The sequence below is a fragment of the Benincasa hispida genome, chromosome 10 (genome assembly GCF_009727055.1).
Source record: "Benincasa hispida cultivar B227 chromosome 10, ASM972705v1, whole genome shotgun sequence".
Classification (NCBI taxonomy): Eukaryota; Viridiplantae; Streptophyta; class Magnoliopsida; order Cucurbitales; family Cucurbitaceae; genus Benincasa; species Benincasa hispida.
Genome location: NC_052358.1, coordinates 27,017,932 through 27,029,867, shown reverse-complemented (window position 1 = coordinate 27,029,867; position 11,936 = coordinate 27,017,932).

Genomic DNA, 11,936 nt, shown 5'->3' with positions numbered 1-11,936 from the left:
TCCTAGTTGATATAATATCTTGAAATTATATCTGGGGAGCTTGGTCAGCCATATTTGGAACTAAGGATGCACTTCAAGTTGCTCGATCAAGAATTTAAGAGCTTTCTAGTCTTAAAAGACTGTGAACTTCCCTCCCAAAAGATAATGCCTCCATTTTTGCACAGCCAACACTACTGCCATCAATTTTTTTTCATAAGTGGACTTACCTTGTGGCCTGGGGGATAATTTATGGCTGAAGTATGCTATTGGTTGGTCATTTTGAGAAAGCACCGCTTCCAGCCCAAAACTTGAGGCATCTGTCTTAATAACAAATGGTTTAGAAAAATCCGACAATGCTAACACCGGGCAAGTCATCATCCTTTGTCTCAATTCATCAAAAGCTCGAGAGGACTCATCATTCCATTTGTACCCATTCTTCTACAATAGCTTGGTTAGAAGGGCTGCAATATTGCAATAACCTCTTACAAACCTTCGATAGTAGCCAGTGAGCCCTAAAAATCCCTACAGCTTAGTCATATTTGTTGGTTTAGGCCATTCCAGCACAACTCTTACCTTGTCACCATTGACTTCTACTCCTTGTTGGGAGATCCAATGACCCAAGTACTGGATCCTTGGCTGGCAAAAAATACACTTCTTACAGTTGGCATACAACCAGTTGTCCTTGAGGATATTAAAGACCACTCCGAGATGGGTCTCATAAGAGGAAATGTTTGGGTTGTACACAAGAATATCATAAAAAAAAACACAAGGATAAATCTTCGAAGAAAATGTCTAAAAACCTAATTCATCAGGGATTGGAACGTGACTAGAGCGTTAGTCAATCCGAATGGCATCACCAAGAATTCATAATGACCCTCGTGGGTTCGAAAGATTGTCTTTTCTACGTCCTCTTCCCTCATTTGAATTTGATGATACCCTGATTTTAGGTCTAGCTTCGAAAGCACAACTACTTCATGTAACTCGTCTAGGAGTTCTTCTATGATCGGGATTGAAAATTTGTCTGCAAGACTTGGTTTAATTCCTATAATCGACACAAAAATGCCACCCTACAAAACAGGGTTGGAATAGGGGCTTATACTAGGTCGGATGATCCCTACTTGTAGCATTTCACTTACCAGCTTCTCTATTTCCTCTTTTTTTGTGTGCCCATATTTATAGGGTCAAACATTGATAGGCTTTTGCCTCTCCATGGTTAGGATTCAATGATCAATGGCTCGCTTCGGGGGTAAGGTCGAGGGGGTGTTGAAGACTTTTCTGCTTTGCTCTAATAATGCTTCAATCATCATGGGTAATTCCTCGATCTATTTTCCTTCCTTCTCGCTACTCAGCTGTTCCTCCTCGATCTCAAGGTGCTGGAACTCAATGAAGAATCCCGCATCTTCTTCCTCCCATATTTTGAACAGTGCTTTGAAAGAGGCCTCTTCTTTAGTAAGGGATGGATCTCCCAGAAGTACCACCTGAGAATCACCTAACCAAAAAGACATGGTTAGTGAAGACCAGTGAATACCTATAAACCCAGTCCCAGTGGTGCAAAGCCAAGGCATTCCTAAGACCACATCCATCTGCCCCAACTCGATTGCCAAGAAGTCCGATCTGGCTACCACCCTGGCAACTTCAGTTCAACGTTCTTATAGATTCCCTTACCTTGAATAGACGACCCATTTTCAATCACTACTCCAAACTGGGTCCCCTGTTTCAAAGGTAGTTTAAACATTCTTATCGTGTCTTAGTGAATGAAGTTGTGTGTGGCTCCTGAGTCGATCAGCACAGTGACCACTTGATAAAAAATGGTACCCTTCAGCTTCATGGCTCCCTTGGCTGAATATCCAAGCACTGATTTCAGAGCAAGCTCCACATTTGCAATGGTTTCCAAATGATTTAACTTTGATTCTTCTTCTTCCATGATCTCCTCTCAGTCAGGATCTTCTTCTTCATTGGCTATGAACAACATCAACTGCCTATTCTCCCTCATTTTGCATCGATGTCCTAGGGAGTATTTCTCGTTACAATGAAAACAAAGACCTTTATCCAACCTTTCTCGAACTTCTGAGTCAGATAGCTTTTTTAGAGGGGATTCTTTCTTTGTGGGAATGTTTTTCACCGGTAAGAACACCTGCTTCATTACGGAGGAGTCGCTTATTTTCATTAAACACTTTTCCGTTGTGTTGGGCTCTTTTCTTCCACTTTGGGCCTCTCTTTTGCTGGGCCCAGTTACTCTCAGATTTGTCAACGCAATTTTCAGGGCCAAGTTGTGATCGTTTACCAACTGCGCTTCGTGCATACATTCATCTAGTGTTTGGGGATTTCTATTGATCATTTCTACTTGTAGGGCTGGTTCGAATCTGTTTATAAACGCATCCTTCAACACATTTTATGGAAACTCCGGTAGGGGTGCTGAGTAAGGAAAAAACTTGTTCACATAATCAGCATAAGTGTCATCTTGCTTGATTTTCAACAGACGGGCGCCCAGGCTTCCTTCCTCGAGGGCTTTATAGTGTTCGAACATACGCTTTTTCAGTTCTTCCCAGGTGGTGATCGTCTTCCGGTTGTTACTCCACCTGAACCAGTCCAACTTCATCGGGAGCAAAGCTTACCACAGCAACCTTCACCTTCTCCACGTCAGACAACTCGTGAATCTCAAAATAATGCTCTGCACGATATACCCGAGACTTCAGGCTTTCTCCAGTAAACAGGGGAATTTCAAGTCATTTATACTTACCTTTTTCATTGTTGCTCGCTCCCACGAAATGAGAAGACTCAGCTTCCTCAGTTTTTCCCTTCTACTTGAGGCTACTTCCTTCAACAACCACAGATTCTTCCTTCTTCCTCGAGGCATTGTTCTCCCTAACTTCTTCAGCCAACTTCTCAATATTCTTGCATAATCCTATCAAGATTTCCTTCATTCCTACGATCTCTTTCTCACTTGTTTCCATTCTTTCTTCCAATAGCTTCTGCGTCATGGCTCTTGTCCACCCCAGGGTTGTTTGGGTTCTGATACAAAATTGTCAAGCCCCCTGTCCTATTCACAACAACTCTAACAAAGAGACAGACACAGATGATGAGAAGAGAATGTTTCTATTAATATTATATCATCAAAATCCCATAAACATCAGCACAAGAACTTGAACATTTAGATAAATATGAACGTCAATGACAACATAAAGAAAACAAAACAATAAGAACTAACAACCCAGCATAATTCGAGAGAGTTGGGAATTCTCTCCTTAAGGGCTCTCTAGCTCTTATTTATCTTCAGAAAATGGCATGCCTTCAGGTAACCTCAAGCTGTCTTTTTATAGGCCTTTGCAAGGTTCTCCTAACCGTTTTTATCCTCCACTAATTCCCTTATATCAGAATTATTCCTTGCCAATTCGGTTGTAACCAATTCCTTTAGCATATTTCCCTTTTTACCCTTTCTTTTATTTATAGGTGTAGACAATTGGGGGTTTTACACAATATCACAAAATATTGTATTTACATTAGAAATTTAATATGTACTAAATATGCAAAATAACATTTAATTTATTAATTATAATAGAGAGGGAAAAAACTGACCTACCTTTAGGACCTACCTTCAGCGATGGAAGCAACAAAAGCTCGTGCTAATAACGTGTTGTGAAATTGAGAAGCACGACGGATATAAAGAAAATATAATATAATAATATATAAATATAATAATAAATAAATATAATATAATATAATATAATAATAAATAAAATAAAATAACTAAAATTATGAAACTTTAATAATATGAAATTTTAGTGAAAATTTGAAGTGGATTTCTCACCAATGTGTGTGAGATCTACCAAATGCCACTATTTATAGGCAAAGTGGCAAGTATTATGTGGTCTTACATGGACACCAAGCATAAATAACTACAAGGCACATGAACAACATGAAGATTGAAACATGGCTTTTAGGACACTAAGCAATAGATATCTATTTATTTTTATAATATTTAAAATAATTAACATATGCTAAAAATATCCCTAAATGCTACAAATTACATATTTATTTTAAAAAATACATAAATGTTTTAATGATTACAAACTAGATAATGTGGGGTTGGGATTGATGTCCTAATTCTCCTGGTGGTCTCTAGTTTGTAAACACTTTATAAACATATTGTTATTAATAAAATAAGTATTATTTTATAAGCATTTACTCAATCCAATAAACTAAGATCCATGGTTATTTCATGTAACTTAAGCATGTATGTGGAGGCATACAAGTGGATCATGCCTTAAGTAATAACCTAAATGGTCTGTAGTATAAGGATAAAGGAGGGATACCTTATCTTGGTGACACTACAGATACGACCCGCTTTGTAGATGTTACAAGTGTTGTAAAATGCTACAAATGGTCTGATCCTGACCATTCATGTGGAGACATGCGAGCGGGGGTATCCTATACAAAGAGTTTGTATAAGATCGGACTACGAAATGATTAGTCTTTTTATATAACGCCGTTGATAATTGAGACTTACATTTCAAGAGGATGATCATAGGTGACATAACCTTAATCCTGAGTGAGTTAGGAACTCCTGCTCATGAGGGCGGTCCTTTTATTTGTATGGGTGAGAGTGGCCAGATTGTTAAATCAAGAAGCCTACCATTTTGAGGATTCGTCTGATTGGGGAGCTGGGAACTCAACTACATAAGACGGAATTCACTCCTTCCACGAAGTAGGGGTAAGTAAATAAACTGGTTCCTTAAGGGCTAATTCCGAGTCTTGAACATAGTGGCCACACCCTCTCTTGGGAAGAGAGGACTCGGTCATAGGACTATGACTTATTGTTCATTAGAGGAATCAGTGGTACTTAAGGAGTTAGATATAACTACAGGGGCAAAACGGTAAATTGGCCTAACTATACTTACGAGCGATTTGTGAAGGGTCATCGCACTGTTGATTGGTTATATCCAATGGACACAGAGATATATATGTAGTGCGAAGAGTGCAGTTGTCGGTCTTTAGTGGAGTGGTCAATAGTTAATGGATGGTGGATCTCATAATTAAAGATTTTAGTCAGTTATTCACATACCGTTGGAGCTTCAAGCTACAGGTTCATAAGGTCCCCTTGGTAGCTCAATGGGTTCAAGTTGAGAATCAGATTTTGGGTTAGTTTGAAGTGTCCAAATTAACAAAAGGATATTTAATTATATGTGGTATAATTAAATTAATTCAATTATATGTTATATAATTGATTGATGTATTAGATACATTAATTGGAGGAATTAATATAAATATGATCTATATTAAATATCATAACATAGAAAAAGAACTATGATTTATATATTTCATATGATGAAATATTAAACCTATAGGTTATAAATATAATATGATAAATTGGTTGTCATAATTATCTATAATATATTAATTATATGATAATTATCCTTTTTCTTTAGAAACTGAAGTGAGTGGGAGGTTTTTAAAACAGTTATGGTAACTGTGAGATAAAAGGAATTTGTTTTTCCAAAAATTAGGTTGATTTTTTTTTTCAGATTGATCTCACAGAAAGACTATCCAGTAAAAGCGTTTTACTAAACGATAGCATAGAGAAACTACATGATCAAGTTTCGAGTTTACTATATGATAGTTACTCGTTTACTTATTGCTACACGGTCGAGTAGCAAAGTCTATACGATAGACTTCTTCTTACTAAACGATTGAGTATCTAGTCTACACGATAGACTTCATCCATCTCCCACTTGCTCGATCGTCTACCTCCTTAGTTCCTCTATCCAAAGTCACATAGAACCTATGACTCCTAGATTCTCACACCGAGAATACCAAGGTAACTCTTGTAGTGGTGTTCAAGTTCCGTTTGAGGTTCGAGGATCAAGTTATACTGTAAATAACAAAAAATGTTTTCAGAACGTTAACAATTATATAATAATATAATAATATAATATGAGATAAAATGAAATAATAAATAAACTAAAAACATTAGATGAAAAAAATAAAATTGAATCTAATAACTATATGAATAAACAAAGGGAAAAAAATGAATAAAACGTGATAAGAAGGTAAACGATTGAATAGAAAAAAGATGAAAATAGAAACATGTATAAACAAATGAAAAAAGATTTAGATAAAATTGAATATCGTAATAAATAATCAAAGAAATCTAACCGTAGTTAGAGAAAATCAAATATATAGAGAAAAGAGATACTGAACCGATATTTGGGGAAAAAATAGAATTATTTGTTTAAATGAAAATCTAGTAACTCGGTTTTACAATCTAGAGTTTCATTTGTTTAGTTTTTTTTTATTGAATACATTTTAAATTCGATAACTCAGTGTATCCATAACTACATTCTTCTTCAACTTCAACAATTACAGTGTATTTATAAGAACACAAAACATAAAATCAACGACCCTGTTAAGGGCAAAATAGGAATTCGAAAAATATCCTAAAGGTGATCTACACTTGACTTGCCAAAAATCTTATTATTTTTCGGTTTTAATATTTTTTAAATGAAACCTAAATCGTGCTTACATATTCAATTTTTTTTATTAAAAAAAAAATCCAATTAAATTTCTAGGACAGAAACCTTTCGGACTTTCTAAAGGCCTCTGGCCCATTTCAACCACAGAAATGGGTCTAGTGGCTTCATATTGGCCCTAAAATTGTCCTTCGAATAAGCTTGATTTTTCCATTTTACAAAAGTAAATATTAAAAAAGTTGTTGGTTTAAATACTATTTTAATCCTCAACTTTTTGTATTTTTATTCATTTTAATTTCCATAGTTTTAAAGTATTTTAGACATTTTTGGTACACATTTCATCTTTTAACTTTGGTTTTTGAAAATTAAGTCTATTTAAATTACAACGGTTGAATTTCTAGCCGAGTTCTAAAAACAAAACAAGTTTTTAAAAGTTACTTTTTATAGTTTTTAAAATTTAGCTTGTTTTTTTTAACCATTGGTAAAAAAATAGATAACAAATAAGAAATTTGAAAGTGAAAGTGATGTCTATAGGCTTAATTTTAAAAAACAAAAATAAAAAACCAAAGCTCCATTTGGTAACCGTTTTGTTCTTTTATTTTTTATTTTCGAAAATTAAGCATATTTTTCCTCATTTCTTACACTAATTTGCATCTTTCTTAAGTACAATTGTTAAATTCTTAGCTAAATTTCAAAAACAAAAACACTTTTGAAAAATTATTCTTTAATTTTTAAAATTTGACTTGATTTTTTAAATTATTGGTAAAAAATAGATAATAAATTAAGAAATTTGGTGATAGAAATAGTGTCCATTGACTTAATTTTAAAAAAAAAAACAAAATAGTTATAAAACGGGGCCTAAATAGTTACCTAACGGAATTTTAATTTTTGTACTATAAATTTTTGTTCATTAAAATATGTACTTTTAGACTTGTTTTTAAATATTTAAGTTTGAATTTTTTTTAGATGCGACCTTCTTAAGCTACTAGTTATTTTTAAAAAGCGACTAAGGTAGCATTTAAGCAGAGAATTTTTATCTTTAAATTTTTTTAAAAAAAAAAAATAACTGGATTTTGTCAAGTCGAACATTTGCAACCACTGCTGATAAATATTAATTATAAAAATACTTCCTCGAAATTTACTTTTAAAGTATATTCGGAAAGAAATCAAATATTTTTGTCAAGATAAACGTAGCTCAACTGGCATAGTGTTCATACTAAAACACTTTTGAAATAATACGACCAAACAAATATTATAAGAATAAATAATGGTTGATATTAAAAATTGGTACCAATGGTGAATTTGTAATTTTCGAGAGAAATTGAGTGATTTGCCTATGCAATAAAAAAAAACTTGCACCAATATGATATTTGGCCACCAACACTCCAACATTAACTTAGTAATCATTTAGAGAAAGAGTTAGAGAGTACCCTCAAATGTCTTGAACCCTTTTGATTATATAAAAAATTGATTTCGTAACGGTCACTTGGCTAATTAATCTCTCAAATAATTTATTAGATTATTACTACCTTAATTTAGCTCTTACTAAAATCTCATTAATGGATCCACATACATGTAGTTTGCCACGAACAATTGGATATAATTTGTCCATCATCGTCATCGAACTTTATGGTGTTGATTGTTCTTTCAATCCAACTTGCGGAGTTGATCTTTTTGACCATTATAGTTGACCCTATGGATCGACCTCATACTTAATTAGATAACTCCATTCTCTTGGAATGATCCAACAGATCATCGTAGTAAAGCCAGACACTTAGCCATATTTTTATCTATAACAACAAGAAATTTCTTGAATCTCAAAAACAAACAAAACAAAGAACTCAAGAAGATTCTAAATTTTGGATTAATAAAAAGATGGATAGAAATTTCTAATATACTAATCAACCTTGATTTACTAATGTCAAGTTAATCTATAAGCACAACTACCTTCATGTTATTGAACTAAATAAAAATATTTACAAATTCTCTACCTCTAAATTAAGGAACTCAAGAAAGTTAATATGTAAGGGTTGGAATTGAATTTGAAAGAACACCATTTAATAAGATTATGACATTATTGAGATTTACAATAATGAGTGAAATTATAATGTTGCATGGATTATGGTGCAATGCTACAACAATTAATATTTGTCATATGCATTAATATTATTAGCCCACATTACATTACTATAACATTTCATCATATCCTCATCCTCATTGGATTCAATAATTCCATTTTATTTCCTTTATAGTCACAACGGTCAAAAAAGTTTTTAGTGGTTATAGTGCCTATAAATTCTATACCAAATCCCCCCTCAATAATGCTAATTCTAAATTATGTAAAATAATAATAATAATAATCAAAATAAATAATCAAAAAAAAATTTGTGATATATAACACCTCTTCAAAATTATTTTAAATGAATTTTTTGTTTAGTTGCACTATATTATACTTAAAAGAAAATTCTAGATATGTGTTTATTTTTTACGCTTAAAGTCTCTTCTTTTTTATATACATGATTCATCTCTCAAGTATATGGGGAAAAAATAGGTTTTTGGCTCTAGATTTTGGGTCTAATTTTTATTTAATCTTTAGGTTTTAAAATATTATACATTTAGTCTTTAAGTTTTGAATTTGGTTTCAATTTAGTTCTTAAGTTTCAAAATGTTACAATTTTACCTTTGACATTTGAGTTTTGCTTTAATTTGGTCCCTCTTTTTCAAGATTTACATTTAATCTCGATTATTCACTAAATACTCATTTTTCATCTAATTAATGAATTAAAATAATTAAAAGAATTATAATTAATTAAAACACTATTTTTTATCACTTTAAAATTAAATTCAAAATCTCATTGCATGGTTATTTTTAATTAATTAATAGAAATTGACGTCAATGACTGAAAGTGAATATTTAATGAAAAATTGAAGTTAAAAATGTAAAGTCTTGAAATCTAGAGATCAAATTAGAACAAAACTCAAATCACAAAGGTAAAATTATAACATTTTGAAACTTAAGAACTAATATGTAATATTTAAACCTAGGGACCAAATAGAAATTGCATCCAAAATCTAGTGATCAAAAAGGTTTTTTTTTTTAATTGTTAAATGTTTTTTAATCACTTTTTATTATCTTCGCTATGTTAAACACACTTTAAAATTTAAAATTTAAAATTTAAAAAAAAAAACGTAAAAAAACATTTTTTAACACAAACTTGTCGTGAACATGCTATAAAAGGGTCTATAAATAGTTGTATCATTTCATGATAATTCATATTCTTAAAGATTCAATTTATACTTCAATAACAAAAGTTAACTACAACCAAAGCCACAAACAAAAATCCACATTTTATGAAAATTTATGCCTTTTTTTTTTACTCTATCTTTGTTTGTGGTTGGGTTTTAACCGACAACAGAACTTGAAAGATTCGAACATTTACCTCTTGATCAAAAATATATACTTCAAATCTATGTTTAGATTGTCATTCATTTTACACATGTTGAATTAGATTGTGCTATATGTACTAATACTTTGTGTCAAATTACTATATTTGCAATTACTCCTAAAAACATGAGAATCTTAGCAAATTTGTGTAATTATATTAATTATTTGTTAATAAAAAATTATTATTTTTCTGCCAGCACAACTTTGGTTAGAATATAATACTTTGATTGGAAACTTGAATGCCAAAATTTATCATATGGTACATTTTTAATATTTAGGAAAAGTGATTTTTTTAAAAAAAAAACAATCTACGAAGTACGGTGGTAGTTGCAATAATTACATCCTTAAATTTTCAACTTTAAAAAATTGGCCTTCAAACTTGTACATGTGTTAAAATTGGACCCTCAAACTTACAATAATTGTAGAAATTAGACTCCCAAAACATAAAAATTGAATCCTTAAATTTATACAATTATTATAATTTCTATAGGTACGTAAGCTTGAAGGTCCAATAAATTTAATACTTATATAAGTTTAAAGGTTCAAGAATTTTACCATTAAAAGTTTGAGGGTATAATTTGCAACTATTACCATATTTTAATGGTATTTTTGCGATTTTCCCTAACATTTATAGGTTTGATATATCTCTTTTGTTTGAGTTGGCTAATAATAGATGTGGTAAATGAATTATTTGTGTCATTTAAAGTATTTCTTTTGCTCATTGACCAGTGGTAGTATAGTACTTTAATGCACGTGATGCACATGCTTTCTTCTTCTACTTTTCTTCTTTGCTTTATTAATTAAGGTACTAATCATTGTATTTAATACATCACAAATATTAATTTTGAATGTGCGTTAATTATATGAAATATAATAAATTGATCAAGTTGAAGACTTGCAATAAAAATCAAACTAATTGAAAAAATTCAAAGAATGATCGAAGAAGAGGACACTAAGTTCTCCTTTTTGTTTCTAAAGTCATTTTTAATTGGATTGTTTTTAAATAAAGAAAAATTAGTTAATTCATTTACAAATATAATAAAATATTATTGTCTATCAATAATAAACTGCGATAAACATTTATCGTAATCTATCGACATTTATCAGTGTCAATGATAAATGTCTATCGTAGTCTATCACTAAGAGACGGTGACATTTTGCTATATTTGAAAATATTTTCATCAATTTTATCATTTAAAATAATTATCTATTTTAATTTTGTCTTTAATTTTTTTTTTTTTTAAGATTTTCATTTTTCCTTAAAAGTATTAGAATTTATCACGTAGTCATTTCATTAAAAAAAAATGTGTTAAAAATCTATTAATATAAAGATGAAATGTAATCAAATTATTGTTTTAATTAATATACATAGACAAAATAGACCATTGCATTTGGACATCTCGTAACTTAAAATATATATATATATTGTTGATGGACAATTTGGATTTTATTTATTGGATGGCATCCAAGTAGGTATGTTGTGTTCAAATATGTTTAATAAAAATAAATACCATTTTAATCATTCGAAAGAACTCATATTGAAGAGATCTTTAAGCGGAAACAGATCGTCTAAATTCTATTAATTATTGAAAACATGATTTACAGTAAACCTACCGTAGATATGCATTTAAAGTTAAACTACAACATGCTTTTACAAGAAATAAAGGGTTCAAGATACATTACCCTTGAAGAACTTTTCTTCATGTAACTCCCTCGAACAGTCACGAACACAGCAACCTCCTGAAGATATTGAAGACCTTTAAGATTTTTTCATACCAAACAAGGAGGTCACTACCACAAAGAACTTTTGGTATTCTCAGGGTGAGAACCCAGGAGTGGTGGACTCTGAAGGGAGAATTTGGATGGAGGAGGAAGAAAATTGAGGAACACACAGAACTTTTTCGTAACTCTCAATCGTTTAGCAATCTCAAAATTATTAACCGTAGAGGAAGAAGAGTGGTTGGAGAGAAAAGAGGGAAGTTATTATTCAAAATAATAAAATAATATAAATAAATATGATAACTAACTTATCATATTATATTTAT